Raw genomic sequence first — 14,796 nt, 5'->3', positions numbered from 1 at the left:
TAAAGAAACCTCCATCCATCTCACCATCATAGTTGTCCTTAAACTAAGCATTGTTTAGGATAAACTGTCGCTTGTGTCCCACATCACCTTAAGAAAAAATTTGGGCTACACACTTGATCCCATTTGTCTTCCCAACGGTCACAAGTCTACCTTAGGGTTCGATATCACTACCACATATTCAAGTTCACACTTAAGGGAAACACAATTTCCTCCATGTAGCACCATATCATCTAGATTCCTAAAAGTATCATATACACTTAGCATCATCCCTCTTTGCATTTTCATCATTAGTAAAGTCATCCTTTCATGCCACCCACCACTCGTTTTGGTAAGAACACAAGGAAAAAGGACATGGATCCTTGTCATAGTAATAACACATCCCAAGCTCAGCCATATGTCATAGTTTCCATGATGCCACCAGATCCACCACCACAAATCCATGAAGAAACAAGTTCCTTCATAGACATTGATGCTTTCATGAACCACCCTGGTCATGCCACCATTGTTAATGCCATCATAGATCGAAACAAGGAAACCATCATGGAAAATTTCTATCGTGTTGGTTCCTTTGAATTTGGGCATCCACCACCTATTGACATTTCAGATCCTACACACCCTCTGTTTGGATGGCAACCACTAGTTGTAGAGTCATCTGTCCTTACTGATCCTTTCTCTTCACTCAACAAAGGATATCAACCATGTTAGATGGAACCTACATACCTGAATATACCCTCAACCCAGGTGCCTACTCCTATTCCACAAAACACCCATCCCATCCTCACTCAACCCTTAGTACATACTACATCCCAACCAACCTTCTCTAATCAAGTGAAAATTCAAGGCTATTGACTCTTCCCAAGTTTCTTGTGGTTTTCTTGGTGGCCATGTTCTCCTACTCAATAACAATCTCTTCAAATCCACTATTTGGCCTTATAGCCTTTTTATCCCCAATTAGGTCTCCTAATGGTGAATTTTATTCTTGTATTCCCAAACTCCTTAACAAGCCCACAAAATAACTTAGAATCCTATTACCCTTTTTGGAAACCTCAAAGATTCAACTAGTTTGGGACCTCCAACTCATCCATACAACACCATACCAAAATGGCCCTACTTTTAAGTGTTTTAGGGGTTTGTTGCAGTTAGTTTGTTTCTAGAGGATTAAACTGACCAAATGGATTCAACCCTTACCCATATTTAGTCCTAGTTTCCTTCACCCCATGGCCTACATAAATCACAAACTGATTCTCACAAACCAATCCACCTTCTCCATTTGTTTTCTCTTGTAATCTCCAAGTTACCTTGTTAGGCACACTAGGGATCACCTAGGGCTTGGTGGTAAAATAGCTATCCCACTGCTTATGCCACAAAATTACATGTTTATAATGTATGTATAGTTATTTAGTTGATTCCAAGTGGCCATGAGGATTCAACCATTGGAAGTCAATCTAGAGCCATATATCCACAACTAGCTCTATACAAACCAAAAAACTAGCCAAATAAAGAATAATTCCTAACTGCTATCAAAATAAAAAAAATTTGGAAAACCAAGAATGGAGGAAAAAGGAAAAAAAAAAGAACGAACTATCCATACTATAAAAACCACTAGCTCAATTCATAAGAGTCTAAAAGAGTAGTTTCTAACTGTATTGTGGTAAATTACTTGCAAAATTACTCTTAACACACTATGCCTCCATATAATATCAATGAAAACCCTTGCATTGGGCATGGAATGGCCTTATAATCTCCTCTTGGATAGATGGTAGTTGTAGAAACTACTAAATAACTCCTGTGTGCAAAGTTACACAAAAGTTGTCAATGTTGTCATGACAACTTTGCAAAGTTGAAAAGTTGTCATGGGCAACTTTTTGCTTGTTGCCTTCTACTTCCTCCTAGGAACCAAATGAGTCTAGTTTGATACCTTAGGAATAAGTAAGAATTTTTTACTCTATTTCACCTATTTTTAGTCATGGTCAACTCCTTTGATCATTTTACCACCCCTAAGCAATGTTTTCTTAACTATGTCCTATTTGAGTCCAAATGTTAAAGATAACTCAACAACTCTTGTCAACCCCTTCTAACCTACTTAGAAATAGCTTATGGAATTGTTCAAGTTCTTATCATTTAGAGGTTTAGCTAAGACCATTTACAAGCCAAAATTTGAATAGGGATCTTCATCTAAGCCAAGTTCCTAGGTGCTCCTACACAATTCTCCCCCAGTCACGACAAAGTCAATTAACCTCTATTATAAATGAGGTCTATTACAATGCCCAACTTTGTAAAATCACCTTCAACTACCCAAGTGGCCTATGCCTCAGTTTTGTTCCTCCATTTTACCAGGTGCTCCATGTACACTTGGTGTCTTGTCATCTTTTTCACTCTTGAACTTAATACTGTCTTTGCTTGTAGCTTGAGCTTTTCAACTACATTGATATCCTTGGAATCTTTCTCCACCTCTAAGATTCTCTCATGTTTTTTTACACTAGGCCCTTTGTTTTTGAATAAGTCTTGAATATTGAAAATAGGTGAGATGGAAAACTCCTTAGGAAGGTCCAATTTGTATGCATTCTACCCACACTTCTCCAAAACTTTTCAAGACCCTATTCTCCTCATTTGTAACTTGTTTAGAATATTCTTCTTCATCCTTTATTTGTTCAAATGAGCCATCACCAATTCATCAACTCCAAACTAAAGATCCATCCTCTTTATAACCACTTTAGCCTTTAATCTCTTGTTAGCTTCAAGGAGTGTCTACTTGACCTATTCATGTATCTCCTTCCTGTATTGGGAAAAATCATCAATATAACCACTTGCCCCTTTCTGATATTTCAAATTCCTAAGTTTACATATACCTCTAGGATGTAGGCCATATACTATCTCAAATGGGCTCTTAACTATGGTCCTATTTACACTATTATTGTAGGAAAATTCTTCCTGGGGTATCATTTGGTCCCATACCTAACCATACTCCTTGTGCAAGCATCTTAACAAGTTCCCAATCACCCTATTTATCACCTCATTTTGTCCATTAGTATGAGGGTGATAATCTCACCCAAAAGATAAGTTTGTTCTCAATCTTATCCATAAGCTCTTCTAAAAATGACCCATGAACTCCACATCCCTATGTAACAGTATGCTTCTAGGTAGCCCATGGATTCTAACTATCTCTTGATGAAAAGATGTGCAATATGACTAGCATCATTAGTAGTTTTGTAGGGTATGAAGTTTCATCTTACAAAATCTATCTACCATGACAAATATACTATCCAATTCAATGTTTTTCCTGGGTAGCCCTACTACAAAATCCATGCTTAGACATTCCCATGGTCTATTAGGAGTAGGTAAAGGTTGATAAAAACTAGTATTAGTAGCTGTACCTTTATCTTTCTAACATATTCCACATTGTTCCACATTTGTCTTAACATCCTTTTGCATTATAGGCCAGTAGTAGAACCTTTGCATCAATCCCAAGGTCTTGTTCAAACCAAAGTGTCCACTCAAGCTGCCATTGTACTTTTCTTGGATCGGGTTCTCCCTCATGGAAGCTCTAGGAACACACAACTGGTTGTCCTTGAACAATAGTCCATTTTGCAAAGTATAGTTAGCATCTTTAACATGAAAATGATTTTTGAAATCCACACATACCTTGTAAACTTCTACAAATCTTCATCTCCCTCATAGAGAGTCTTGAATTCTTTTATGCCAATACTTCATAACTATACTTCTTAGACTATGAGTAACCTTCTACTAAATGCATCTACCACATTTTTACATTGTCCCTTCTTACGCTTGATTGTGATTTTGTAGGCCTATAATAACTCCATCCACTTGATATGTTTCAAATTGATCTTGTCTTTAGTGTTAATGAAACTGAGAGCTTGGTTGTCATTAAGTACCACAAACTCCTTAGGCAACAAGTATTGTCTCCACTTTCCAAGGGATTTCACTAATGTATAGAGTTCTAGGTCATAAGATGAATAACTAGATTTAGCTTCATTCAACCTTTTACTAAAGAATTCCACTAGTATTCCTTCTTGGCTCAAGATTGCTCCCACTACTATATTTCTTAAATCACACTCCACTATAAAGGGATTTTCAAAACTAAGTAGTTTTAAGATGCTTTTTATGGCCACTTCTTATTTTATCTTTTCAAAAGCTTTAGAGGCTTCCCTAGTCCACTTGAATTGAGTCTTATGTCCACCTTTTATGGTATTTATGATAGGTGGACATATTTCATTGAACTTCCTCACAAATGTTTTTAGAGCTAAGAAAAACCATGAAAGCTCCTAACTTTTGTCTATGTCCTAGGTTTTGTCCAGTTTAGGATGGATTCCACTTTTCTTGGATCCGTCTTAAGATTTTGTTGTGAGACCATAAATCCTAGGTATATTAGTTCTTGTTTCAAGCACTCACTCTTCTCCAAATTGATGGCTAACTTCTCCTCTTGTAGCATCCTTAACACCAACTAAAGATGTTTAATATGTTCTTCCTTTGTCCTACTAAAAATGTGGATATCATCTAGGTAGACCACTACAAACCATACCTACGTAATCTTTAAATACATCATTCATAAACCTCATGAATGTGCTAGGTGTATTTTTGAGGCTAGATGACATTACTAACTACTCATATAAACCATCTCTATTTTTAAAGGTTGGCTTCCACTCATCCCTTTATTTTATCCTAATATGGTAGTAGCCACTCTTAAGGTCTATTTTGGAGAAACATTTAGCATCTCATAAACAATCCATTAAATCTTGTATTCTAGGTGTAGGAAATCTATATCTAATAGTAATCCTATTTATGGTCCTAGAATCAGTGCACATTCTCCAATTAACTTTCCTTTTAGGAGCCAATACAATTGATACTGCACATGGGTTGATGCTTTTTCTAATTAAGCCTTGGTCCAATCGCTTATGCACTTGTCTGGCAATCTCCTTGTGTTGATCAAGTATCATTTTGTAGGAATTTTTTTGGGAAAAATTGCTCCTTGTATAAAGTCTATTTATCCTTGTACTACTCCAATAGTTGTTTAACCTCCTCCAACATAGCAACTTGTTGATAGTCTGATTCCTCCTCTGCTTTCACTATGATAGAAAACCTTATTTCCTTGTCTTGCTTGAGTTCATTCAAGAACTCCTTACCACTCATTAGAAACACATTGTACTCTACTTCCTTACTAGATTCTTCTTCCACCAATGACTACAACTTATAAGTAACTCTATCCTTTTTGAAAGAATACATATTTTTCTTTCCATGATGTATTGCATCTCTGTCGTATTGTCATGGTTTAACTAGCTCAAAATTGTATGCATCCATTGGTACCACATCACACAAGATTTTGTCTTAGTACCCTCTGTAGTAAATTCCATAGATGCTTGTTCATTAAGAAATACATTTTGTCCCTTATTCAACCAAGTAACCCTTTATGGGTTAGTGTGCATAAACTTGTTTAGTTTGAGCTTCATCACTTCCTCTTCTAAGATGATGTTATTAGTAGACCCTGAGTCTATGATAACCTTGCACACCTTTCCAAGTATCTTACACTTTTCCCTAAATAGTTTCCTTCTCTACTTTGGTTCCCCTTTATTAGGTTCTCTAATTAACACCCTTTTGAACATTAGGTTCTCTCCACTCTCAAAGTCAAGGTTAACCTTTGGTGTTTTGACATTGCCAAATTCCTCTTGGGCATAGTATATTTTCTTCTCACCATGTGATGAAGAGGCTTTATTAGGACATCTATAGGCAGGGTGACCTAATTTTTCACAATTATAACACTTTGTATTAGAAAAGTGAGATCCTCTTCCAAAACTAATAAACCTACCTCTTCCACCATACTAGATCCTTAACCTCTACTATAGTTGTCTCTTCTACCTCATTTAGTACTTTTTTTAGTCACTTTAGAATCACTTGAACTCTCATTAGTACTTCTTCCTCCTTAGCCACCTCTATGTCCTCTAGATTCTTTGCCTTTGCCTTTCCATTTGGATGTTGAATCTTGCTTCTTATTTCTATTTACCTCTACCTTGAGTTCCAATTGATAACACTTATGAACTATGGTGTGTGTCCACAAACTAATTTATTCTTGGGTACTCCACCTTAGTCCTCCCAAATATCTAGCCACTTTGATGCTCTCCTTTTCTTGCACCTTATAACTTAGGCACAACTTTTGTAATTCCTTTGTATAAGATGACACATCCATATCTTTTTGCTTTAGGCTTTGCCTTTTCTTATGTAACTGAATTTCATGGTCCTCTGGTAGGAAATGTTCTTTGATCATTGTCACCATATCCTTCCAATTAGCTATTGGTTTCTTGTTTACTCTCTCCCTTTCCTCCTGAAGGATCTTCTACTATGTCAAAGCTAGTCCTCTCAACCTATTTTTTACTGCTTTTATGTTTTGTGCCTCTGTGATATCCTCACATTCAAAATGATTCTCCATACCCTCTATCCATTGCATTACTAATTTTGTATCTATATTAGAACTAAATAAAGGTAATCCTTCTAAATATTTTCTACTTAAGGCTTTGATGAATTTCAAAAATGGTTCTTCTACTACTGAAGGGTCTAGTTTTGATATGGCATCATCGTCATCTATTACCTTCCATTTATCCTTCTCTTTATCCTCATCTATATACAACTTTTCTTTTACCTTATCAGTTGTCTCTACAACTTCATCCAATTTGTTCTTCATTTCTTCTAAGGCTTCATCAAGATGTCTATTTCTTTCCTTCCTCTTTGTTACCTCTTCAGTAGACTTAACATTAGTTACCATGGTTCTCTCACCCATTGACTTAGACATATACAATGCCTATCCAAAATATTTACTACTCTAATACCCCTTTTATTGGAAGGATCCAACCACCAAGACCTAAAAAAACTTTTTCTTTTGGTCCACACTAGGACCACCCTCTCTAAGCTTCTTATGATCTCTTTCTTCACCCTAATCTAAGGGATAACCTTTCTCCTATCCCTCTTACTCCCTAATCCTCATAAATTAACTTAATTTACTCTTCTACCCTTAAAAAAACACCCATGCATTATAGGTGTCCAACTTTTTTCTATAAGAAATTAGGACCTTCTTTGACCAAGTGAGCATTCAAGGACTCGAAACTATCTCTTTCCAAGGTTATTGTGGTTTTCTTGGTGTCTATATTCTCTTGCTCATCAACGATCTCTTCAATTAGACTATTTGGAATTGTATCCTTTTTGCCCCCAATTAGGTCTCCTAATAGGGAATTTGATTCTTGTAATCCTAAAAACAAGCTCACAAACTAACTTAGGATCTTGATATCCTTTTGGAAAACCTCCAAGATTCAGCTAGTTTGGGACCCTCAACTCATTCGTACAACACTAGACCAAAATGGTCCTATTTTTAAGGGTTTTAGGGGGTTTTCTATAGTTAGTTTATTTATAGAGGATTTATCTAACCAAATGGATTCAACCCCTACCTACATTTAGTCCTAGGTTCGTTCACCTATAGGCTAAAAAAATCTCAAGCTAATTGGCACAAACCAATCCACAATAACCATGTTACATGGCCAAGCACACCAAGGCTCACCTAGGGCTTGGTGGTAAAATCTCTATCCCACTTCTTATGCAAAAAAATTCCATATTAATAATTTATGTATAGTTCTCTACTTGATTCCAAGTGGCCATGAGGATTCAACCATTGGAAGTCAAGTTAGATCCATATTTCCACAACTAGCTCTGTATAAACCAACAGACTAACCAAATCAAGAATAGTTCCTAACTCCTACCAAAATCAACTCATTTGAAAAACCAAGAATGGATTCAATAAGAAAACAAAAATAACTAACTATCCATACCAAAAAAATCACTAGCTCAATCCATAAGAGTCTGGAAGAGTAGTTTCCAATTGTACCATGGTAAATTACTTACACAAATTCTCTTAACATAGTATGCCTCCATAAAATATCAATTCCAACCCTTTCCTTGGGTGTGGAATGGCCTTATATAAGCCTCTTGTACATGTGGCAATTGAAGAAACTACAAAATAAATCCTATGTGCAAAGTTGCACAAAAGTTGTCAATGTTGTCGTGATAACTTTGCAAAGTTGTCATGAGAAACTTTTTACTTTTTGCTTCCTACTTCCTCCTAGGACCCAAAATGAGTCTATTTTTATCCCTTAGGACTAAGTAAGGAATTTTTACTCTATTTCACCTATTCATAGTCATATTTAACCCCTTTGACTAATTTTTCACCTGTAAGAAACATTTTCTCAACTATGTCCTATTTGAGTCCAAATGTTAAAGACAACTCAACAACTCTTGTCAGTCCCTTCTTAACTACTTAGACACACCTTATGGAATTGTACAAGTCCTTATTCTTTAATGGTTTATCTAAGATTATTTACAAGCCAAAATTTGAATAGAGAGAAGCTAAATTCCTAGGTGCTCCTGCACTTGATCTTAGTGTTAGAATAAAAATAACACAGAGGGAGGGGTGAATTAGTTATCCTCAGGTCTAGATGTACCAACAAATTTTAAAAACTTAAATCAACTCATTAACCTATGTGGTCTACATAGAAGCTTAGAGCACTTCTATTAGAGTGGGGATGCTATTACACTAAAAGATCAATCTATCAATGATTGATACAATCACTCAACTTATAGTACAGAGGAGGTAGTTAAGACCTTGTCAATAATCCCAAGGGGAGCATTAAAAAAATTTCTAACAATATTTTCCTTAGTGTTACTTGAGGGTCTAAGGTTTCAAACTTTTGACCAAGGTCTGATACCACTTATTAGAGTAGGGTTTCCATTGCACCAAAATATTGATCAATCAATGCTCAATACAACCACTCAACTTATAGTACACATGAGGTATTTAAAGCCCTCATTAAAAATCTCAAGGGAACCATTGAATTTTTTTTTAACAACTTCCTCTTGTATTTTTTTTTTTTTTGTCATCAACATTTTCATCCAAATCAACATTTGTACAAACTTTCAGTTCAAACTTATCATTCTTTTTCTAATACAATCCATAGTCTTTTATTCCTGTTGGGTATCTTAGTATCCTTTTTATAGTCATTATGTAATTCTCCTTAGAATCTATAAAAAATCTAGCAAAAATCTCAACAACTAATACAATGTCCGGTCTACTTTAAATAACATATTGCAATTTTTCAATCATCGATCTATACAATGTTTGATTCACTTTTGTAGAACCATCACTCTTTGAAAGTTTATGTCTAGTGGCCTTAGTTGTACTAACTAGTCTTAAATCTTCCATTCCAAAGAACTTCAAGATCTATTTGATATGCTTTGATTGTGTAATGTATATGCCTTTCTCCATTTGATAAATTTGCAAACTAAAAAATAAGTTGATCTCTCTAAACATTGACATCTCAAACTCTTTCTTGATTTCAGTAGAAAAGGATTTGCATGATGAATCTTGTCCTCCTTGAATGATATCATACATAGTTTTTTCAGCTAATTGTATCTCTTTTCTAGATTTATTCTTCAAGTATATATTTCTACTATCATTATTTCTTGCAAAACTATTTTTAACCAAATATGTGTGTAACCTTTCATACCATGCTCTAGGGTCTTGTTTTGAACCATACGATTCTTTGTGTAACTTACATACCATGTTCCTATTGCTTGGGTCAAAAAAAACCTTTAGGTTGTTCAATATAGATTTCTTCTTCCAGAATTCAATTTAAAATTGTAGATTTGACATCCATTTGATACACTTTGAATCCTTTGAAAGAAGGATATACAAGAAAATTTCTTACTCTTTGTAACCTTGCAACTAGGGAAAATGTCTCTCCATAGTCAATTCCCTGTTCTTGGGCATGCCCCTTGCAAACTAGTCTTGTTTTGTTTCTTTTGCCTACTCCTTTCTCATTTATCTTGTTTTTGAATATCCACTTTGTTCCAATAAAATAATTTTTCTTTGGTCTTGGTACCAGTGTCCATATTTTGTTATTTTGTATTTGATCAATCCCCTCATTCATTTCTTGAATAATGTCAAATGAGAAAAATGAGAAAGTCTACTTTCACGAGAAAGACCTATTCTTCTAATAATATTTTGGAGTTGGGTCATACTATACTATGTGGACCTATTAGAGTTAAAATCTATTATTAGAGATCTAGTTTCTCATTTTACTAATTCTTACCAAATTATCAAATTTCACATAACACAACCTCTTATGCCATAACCAAATATCTTCATATTGTACAAACAAACATGTATCATCAGATAGGTATAGATAGAAAAAGTTACGTCTTATTTGTTCTCCACTTCCAATAAGTTCACCAATAGCATCATAAGTTTTTCCTTCTTGTATTGAAACACAACTCAGTAGCCTAAAATATTTAGATGTGCATGATTAAAAAATTTATAATTTAGTGCATCAACCCAATATTCATTATCACATTTGATTTTGCCATTTAGTCTTATTGACCCTTTACCTTTTATAAAACATGGTTCATCATTTCAAAACTTAACACATCTTCCATTATAATGCTATAATGTTTTAAACTTACTTGTATCACTAGTCATGTGATGTGAGAAACCCCTATCAATTATCCATCTATCCCTTTTACTTGCATATGAAATGAGAATAGTTTTCTCATCCTCATCAGACTTGTCTTTCATTGCAACATACACAAATTCTTCATCATGATCATCTAAATCATTATCAATTTCTTCTTCAGTAATGTACTGGGATTTCTTACCTTTTCCTTTTTTTTCTCTTCTATCTCTTCTTCCTTAGTACTTGTTGTCTTTCCTTTCATCCTTGTCTTCCCTATTAGGACATCTTGCAACAATGTGACCAATATTTTTACATGTAAAATAGATTATACGAAGTTTGCATTTGAATTTTCCTTTCAATCTTGGTAGTCTTCTAAAGATTAATGCTTCAAGATAATCAAGGTCATTACCAGATGATTCACTATCACTATCCACATATTTTTCTTTTTTTTTCTTATATTTTTTCAAGAACCAATTATGACTTGAAAGTGGATTCAATAGTAGGAGGAGTAAAATTATTAAAATTTGACAATTCAAATGCAGAGTCTTCAAATTAGACTATCCAAAGTTAGATCATTACCATGTGAACATCTTAGTTTCTGTATTGCAGCCACTCTAATAGCATAGATAGGAAGTAAGGTTTCCAATACCATGATAATTATAGTCTCACCATTTATGATTCATCCAACACCTATAATAGAATTCTCTACCTCTTTGATCTAGCTATAGTATAGTGCAATATTATCACCTTCTTTCATTTTTATATCATAAAAGTTACCTCTCAAGATTTTTGATTCATCCTTTAGCACATTTTTTCTCCACCATGGATTTTAGCCAATTTTTCACATTTGTTTAGCAATAGTGCAATCTTTCACATCATCAAATTTAGCACAATAGAGGTAAGATGAAATCTCTATCATCATGTGATTTTTTCAATCGTTAGAGGTCTTGACACACTTTTTTAGTCATTTTCAAAGTTGTATTTTATAGAATCTCTAATTCTAGATAGATACAATTTCATTAGATTTTTCCATGTTGAGAAGTGTTAGAATATTTAGAATAACTGGGGTGGGGGTGGGAGGGGATGAATCAGTTATCCAAGGTCGAGATAAATCAATTGAAAAAAAAAACACTTAAACCACTTCGGTTCTTCACATTCATTAGCTTTGACTCTATATTCAACTTCTTAGTAACATCAACTAGCAGTTCATTGTCCTAAATGTAACAAACTTGTATAATGTAAACATTAATAGTAAATCACCAAAATAACATCTACAGAAGTTTGACTCTAGGATTTAATGGGGAACCAACAATAACATGTCACCAATATTTTAACTCTTCTAAAGTGAGCTTTGTTAGGAGTCAACCCTATTAAAGGTTACAAAACATATTGTTAAATATGACCTTGTTAAAGGATTTAATCACCCTATTAGGAGCAATCTTGTTAGAGGGACTTAAAACATTCTATTATAGTTCCACCTTGATAGAAGGATTTATGTATGATCGTTAGATCAACCTTAATTAAAGGATTTAAAACTGATATAATGGTTAAAAAGTAACAACATGTTTTTATCTAACAAATACAACTCACTTTATAATTACATATCTCAGTTTGGCTCATTAATTTACTGACTAACCTTCATTGTCATCTCAGCCTCTGATTCATTTGGAAACCCTTCAATCAATCACTCTTCACCTCTTGTCAACTCTTCTCACCCTTCTACTTAAGTTTTCCAATCAACAAAATCAACAACTTCTCCAAACTTATTAGGTTAGCCCTTGTACATCCTTAAATAGGTAATTCTAATCTTTTTCTACTTAAACATCATCGTAGAACTTAGGTTTGGGTCAAACTAATTGATTCCTTCCAATATTTTATCTCCTCTTTTCTATTCTAGAAACTTCTCCAAACTTCTCCTTTAATTCTTGCATAGAAATGTGCAAACATGGATTTCCTTGATTTAAATGTTCCAAGTCAACCATCTTATCTTCAACACACATTACATATCCTAGGAAATTAACTCTATCAGCTAAAATTTTTGATTTCTGATTAACTATTAAAATGTTGTATGTTAGTTCAACACTATGTTTTGACACTTGGCCATCATGGTATTACTCTATCACTACTAAATTTCTTGTTCATCAAATTTACTATCACTCAATCAATACTAATACTCGGTCAACACTATTTTTTCTTGGCACATACTATGGCTCGGTCGGCACTAGCATCACTCAACATGTATTACAATTTCCTTAATTTTCTTCCTTATTTCTTGATCAATCCTATGCATTTGATGTATCTTTGATCACTTCTTTAGGGCTTCATTATAACTGTCTTCTTCTCTTTTAGTATGATTAAAAAATCACTTTATCTTGTCACAGTCTAACTAATCAACTATCCGTTTATAGTTTCCTTTACATAACTCAACCTTTCCTCTAGGTGCTTTCATTATGACCAACTTCTTAAATCCTCTTCATCAATCAAATAAATATGACACTCAAATCATATAGTAAATTGTTTCACCAATAAGGTTTGACATCGATAAAAACATAACAATTATTTCAATTATTATTTCCAACAATCTCCCTCTATGACATTGATGACAACACCTCTAGTTACCATACAATCCAGAACTTGTATTGGATAAAAAAAACTCCCTTTATATTAGATCTTCATTAATATCCTTAGTTTTATTTTGATTCTCATTCATGCAATTCAAATTCTTCTATATTGCTAGAAACACCTCACACTCTTTCTTTTTTTGTAATTTTTGTATTATTATAACATCTTCACAACATCACTTCTTCATGGCAATCTCTCCCTCTTCCTACATAGGTAAACATTTTTCATCTTCTCCCTCTTTGACAATAATGCTAAAGACAATTTTTATCTATTACATGCATCTCCATCATGTAGATATCTTCATGTCAATTTTGAATTCATCCTTTTTCATCTATATATAACTAATACAACATTCTATCCTTCTTCTTCATTACTACCTTAGGCAACTCCTAAAATAGAACTACTTGCATCTACTTGTAAAATATTCTTATCAATAGATTTGATGCATAACACTATTCTAACTTAAGTAGCCTTGTTTAGGGGAATCACCCCTAATTTACCTCTTAGATATTCATGAGCATGTTGAGGTAAAGCTTCAATGAATATCTCATCTATTTTCTCCTTAGTAACTTCTTTGTCTTGAACTAGCTCTCTCAAGTAATGATACTTGATGGAAATATGCTTAATCTTTGTGTGTATTACAAGATTCTTTGATATGTTAATAGCACTAGAGTTATAATGATAGCAAATAATTGGACTAGTGATCTCTTCCTTCATACCTTTCAAAAATTGCTTGATCCATATGATATTTGAACAATTTCCTGTTATTGCCACATGTAATCACCTAAAAATGGTTGCCTAGACTATGGGCTCCCATTCTTCAATTTATCAAATGATAGAATCAATTTATCAATTTCTTGGATCAATATTTTCAATTCAAATCAACTTTCTTGATCAAATCATAATTAATTCAATTATTTCAATGTTTCCTAAGGTTTGATCATTTCATCAATAACATTATTTAATTGAGAGAAAATAACCCTCATAAATAAATAAAATAATCATATTTAATCAAAAAAAATCTCTCTTTTAATTATATAATCTTATCTTATTTAATTAAAAGAAAACATTCCTTTTAAATCAATATGAAAATCTTATTTAATAAAAAGAAATCTCTTTTAATTATATAATCTTATCTTATTTAATTAAAAGAAAACATCCCTTTTAAATAAATAAAAAAATCTTATTTAATAAAAAGAAAATCTCTCTTTTTATTAAATAATTTTATATTATTTAATTAAAATCAACATTTTTTGGAAATTTATACATTTTTGGAAAGGTCTTTAAATTATGCAAGGGGTCCATTCTTTGTGTTTTAAACTTGGATGCAATATCATAGCTCATTTGATCAATTTATGAAAAATGGTCTATTTTGAGAATACGGCTCTGTAGGGCACAAATGAAAAGATATTTTTAAAATTTTGACATTTTAGGTAAGCTCTCTATTTTTTAATATGGGTTTTTTTTTCTACATTTAGGGTTTGGTATCTGAATTCATGTCATATAGGTCCAATCTTGTTGACTAGGTCAAAATTCAAAATTAAAAAAAGGGCATTTAATGATTAGCTTGCACTTATTTTTCACATGGTTCAATGCATGATATGAGTTGTCATTTGGATTTTTTTCTAGTTATTATTTCTCCTAACAATTGATTTTTAGATCTAACCCTAGG

This window comes from Cupressus sempervirens, chromosome 5 (genome assembly GCF_028749045.1).
Source record: "Cupressus sempervirens isolate cs-2001-9-10 chromosome 5, ASM2874904v1, whole genome shotgun sequence".
NCBI classification, from domain to species: domain Eukaryota; kingdom Viridiplantae; phylum Streptophyta; class Pinopsida; order Cupressales; family Cupressaceae; genus Cupressus; species Cupressus sempervirens.
This window is presented reverse-complemented; position numbering follows the sequence as displayed.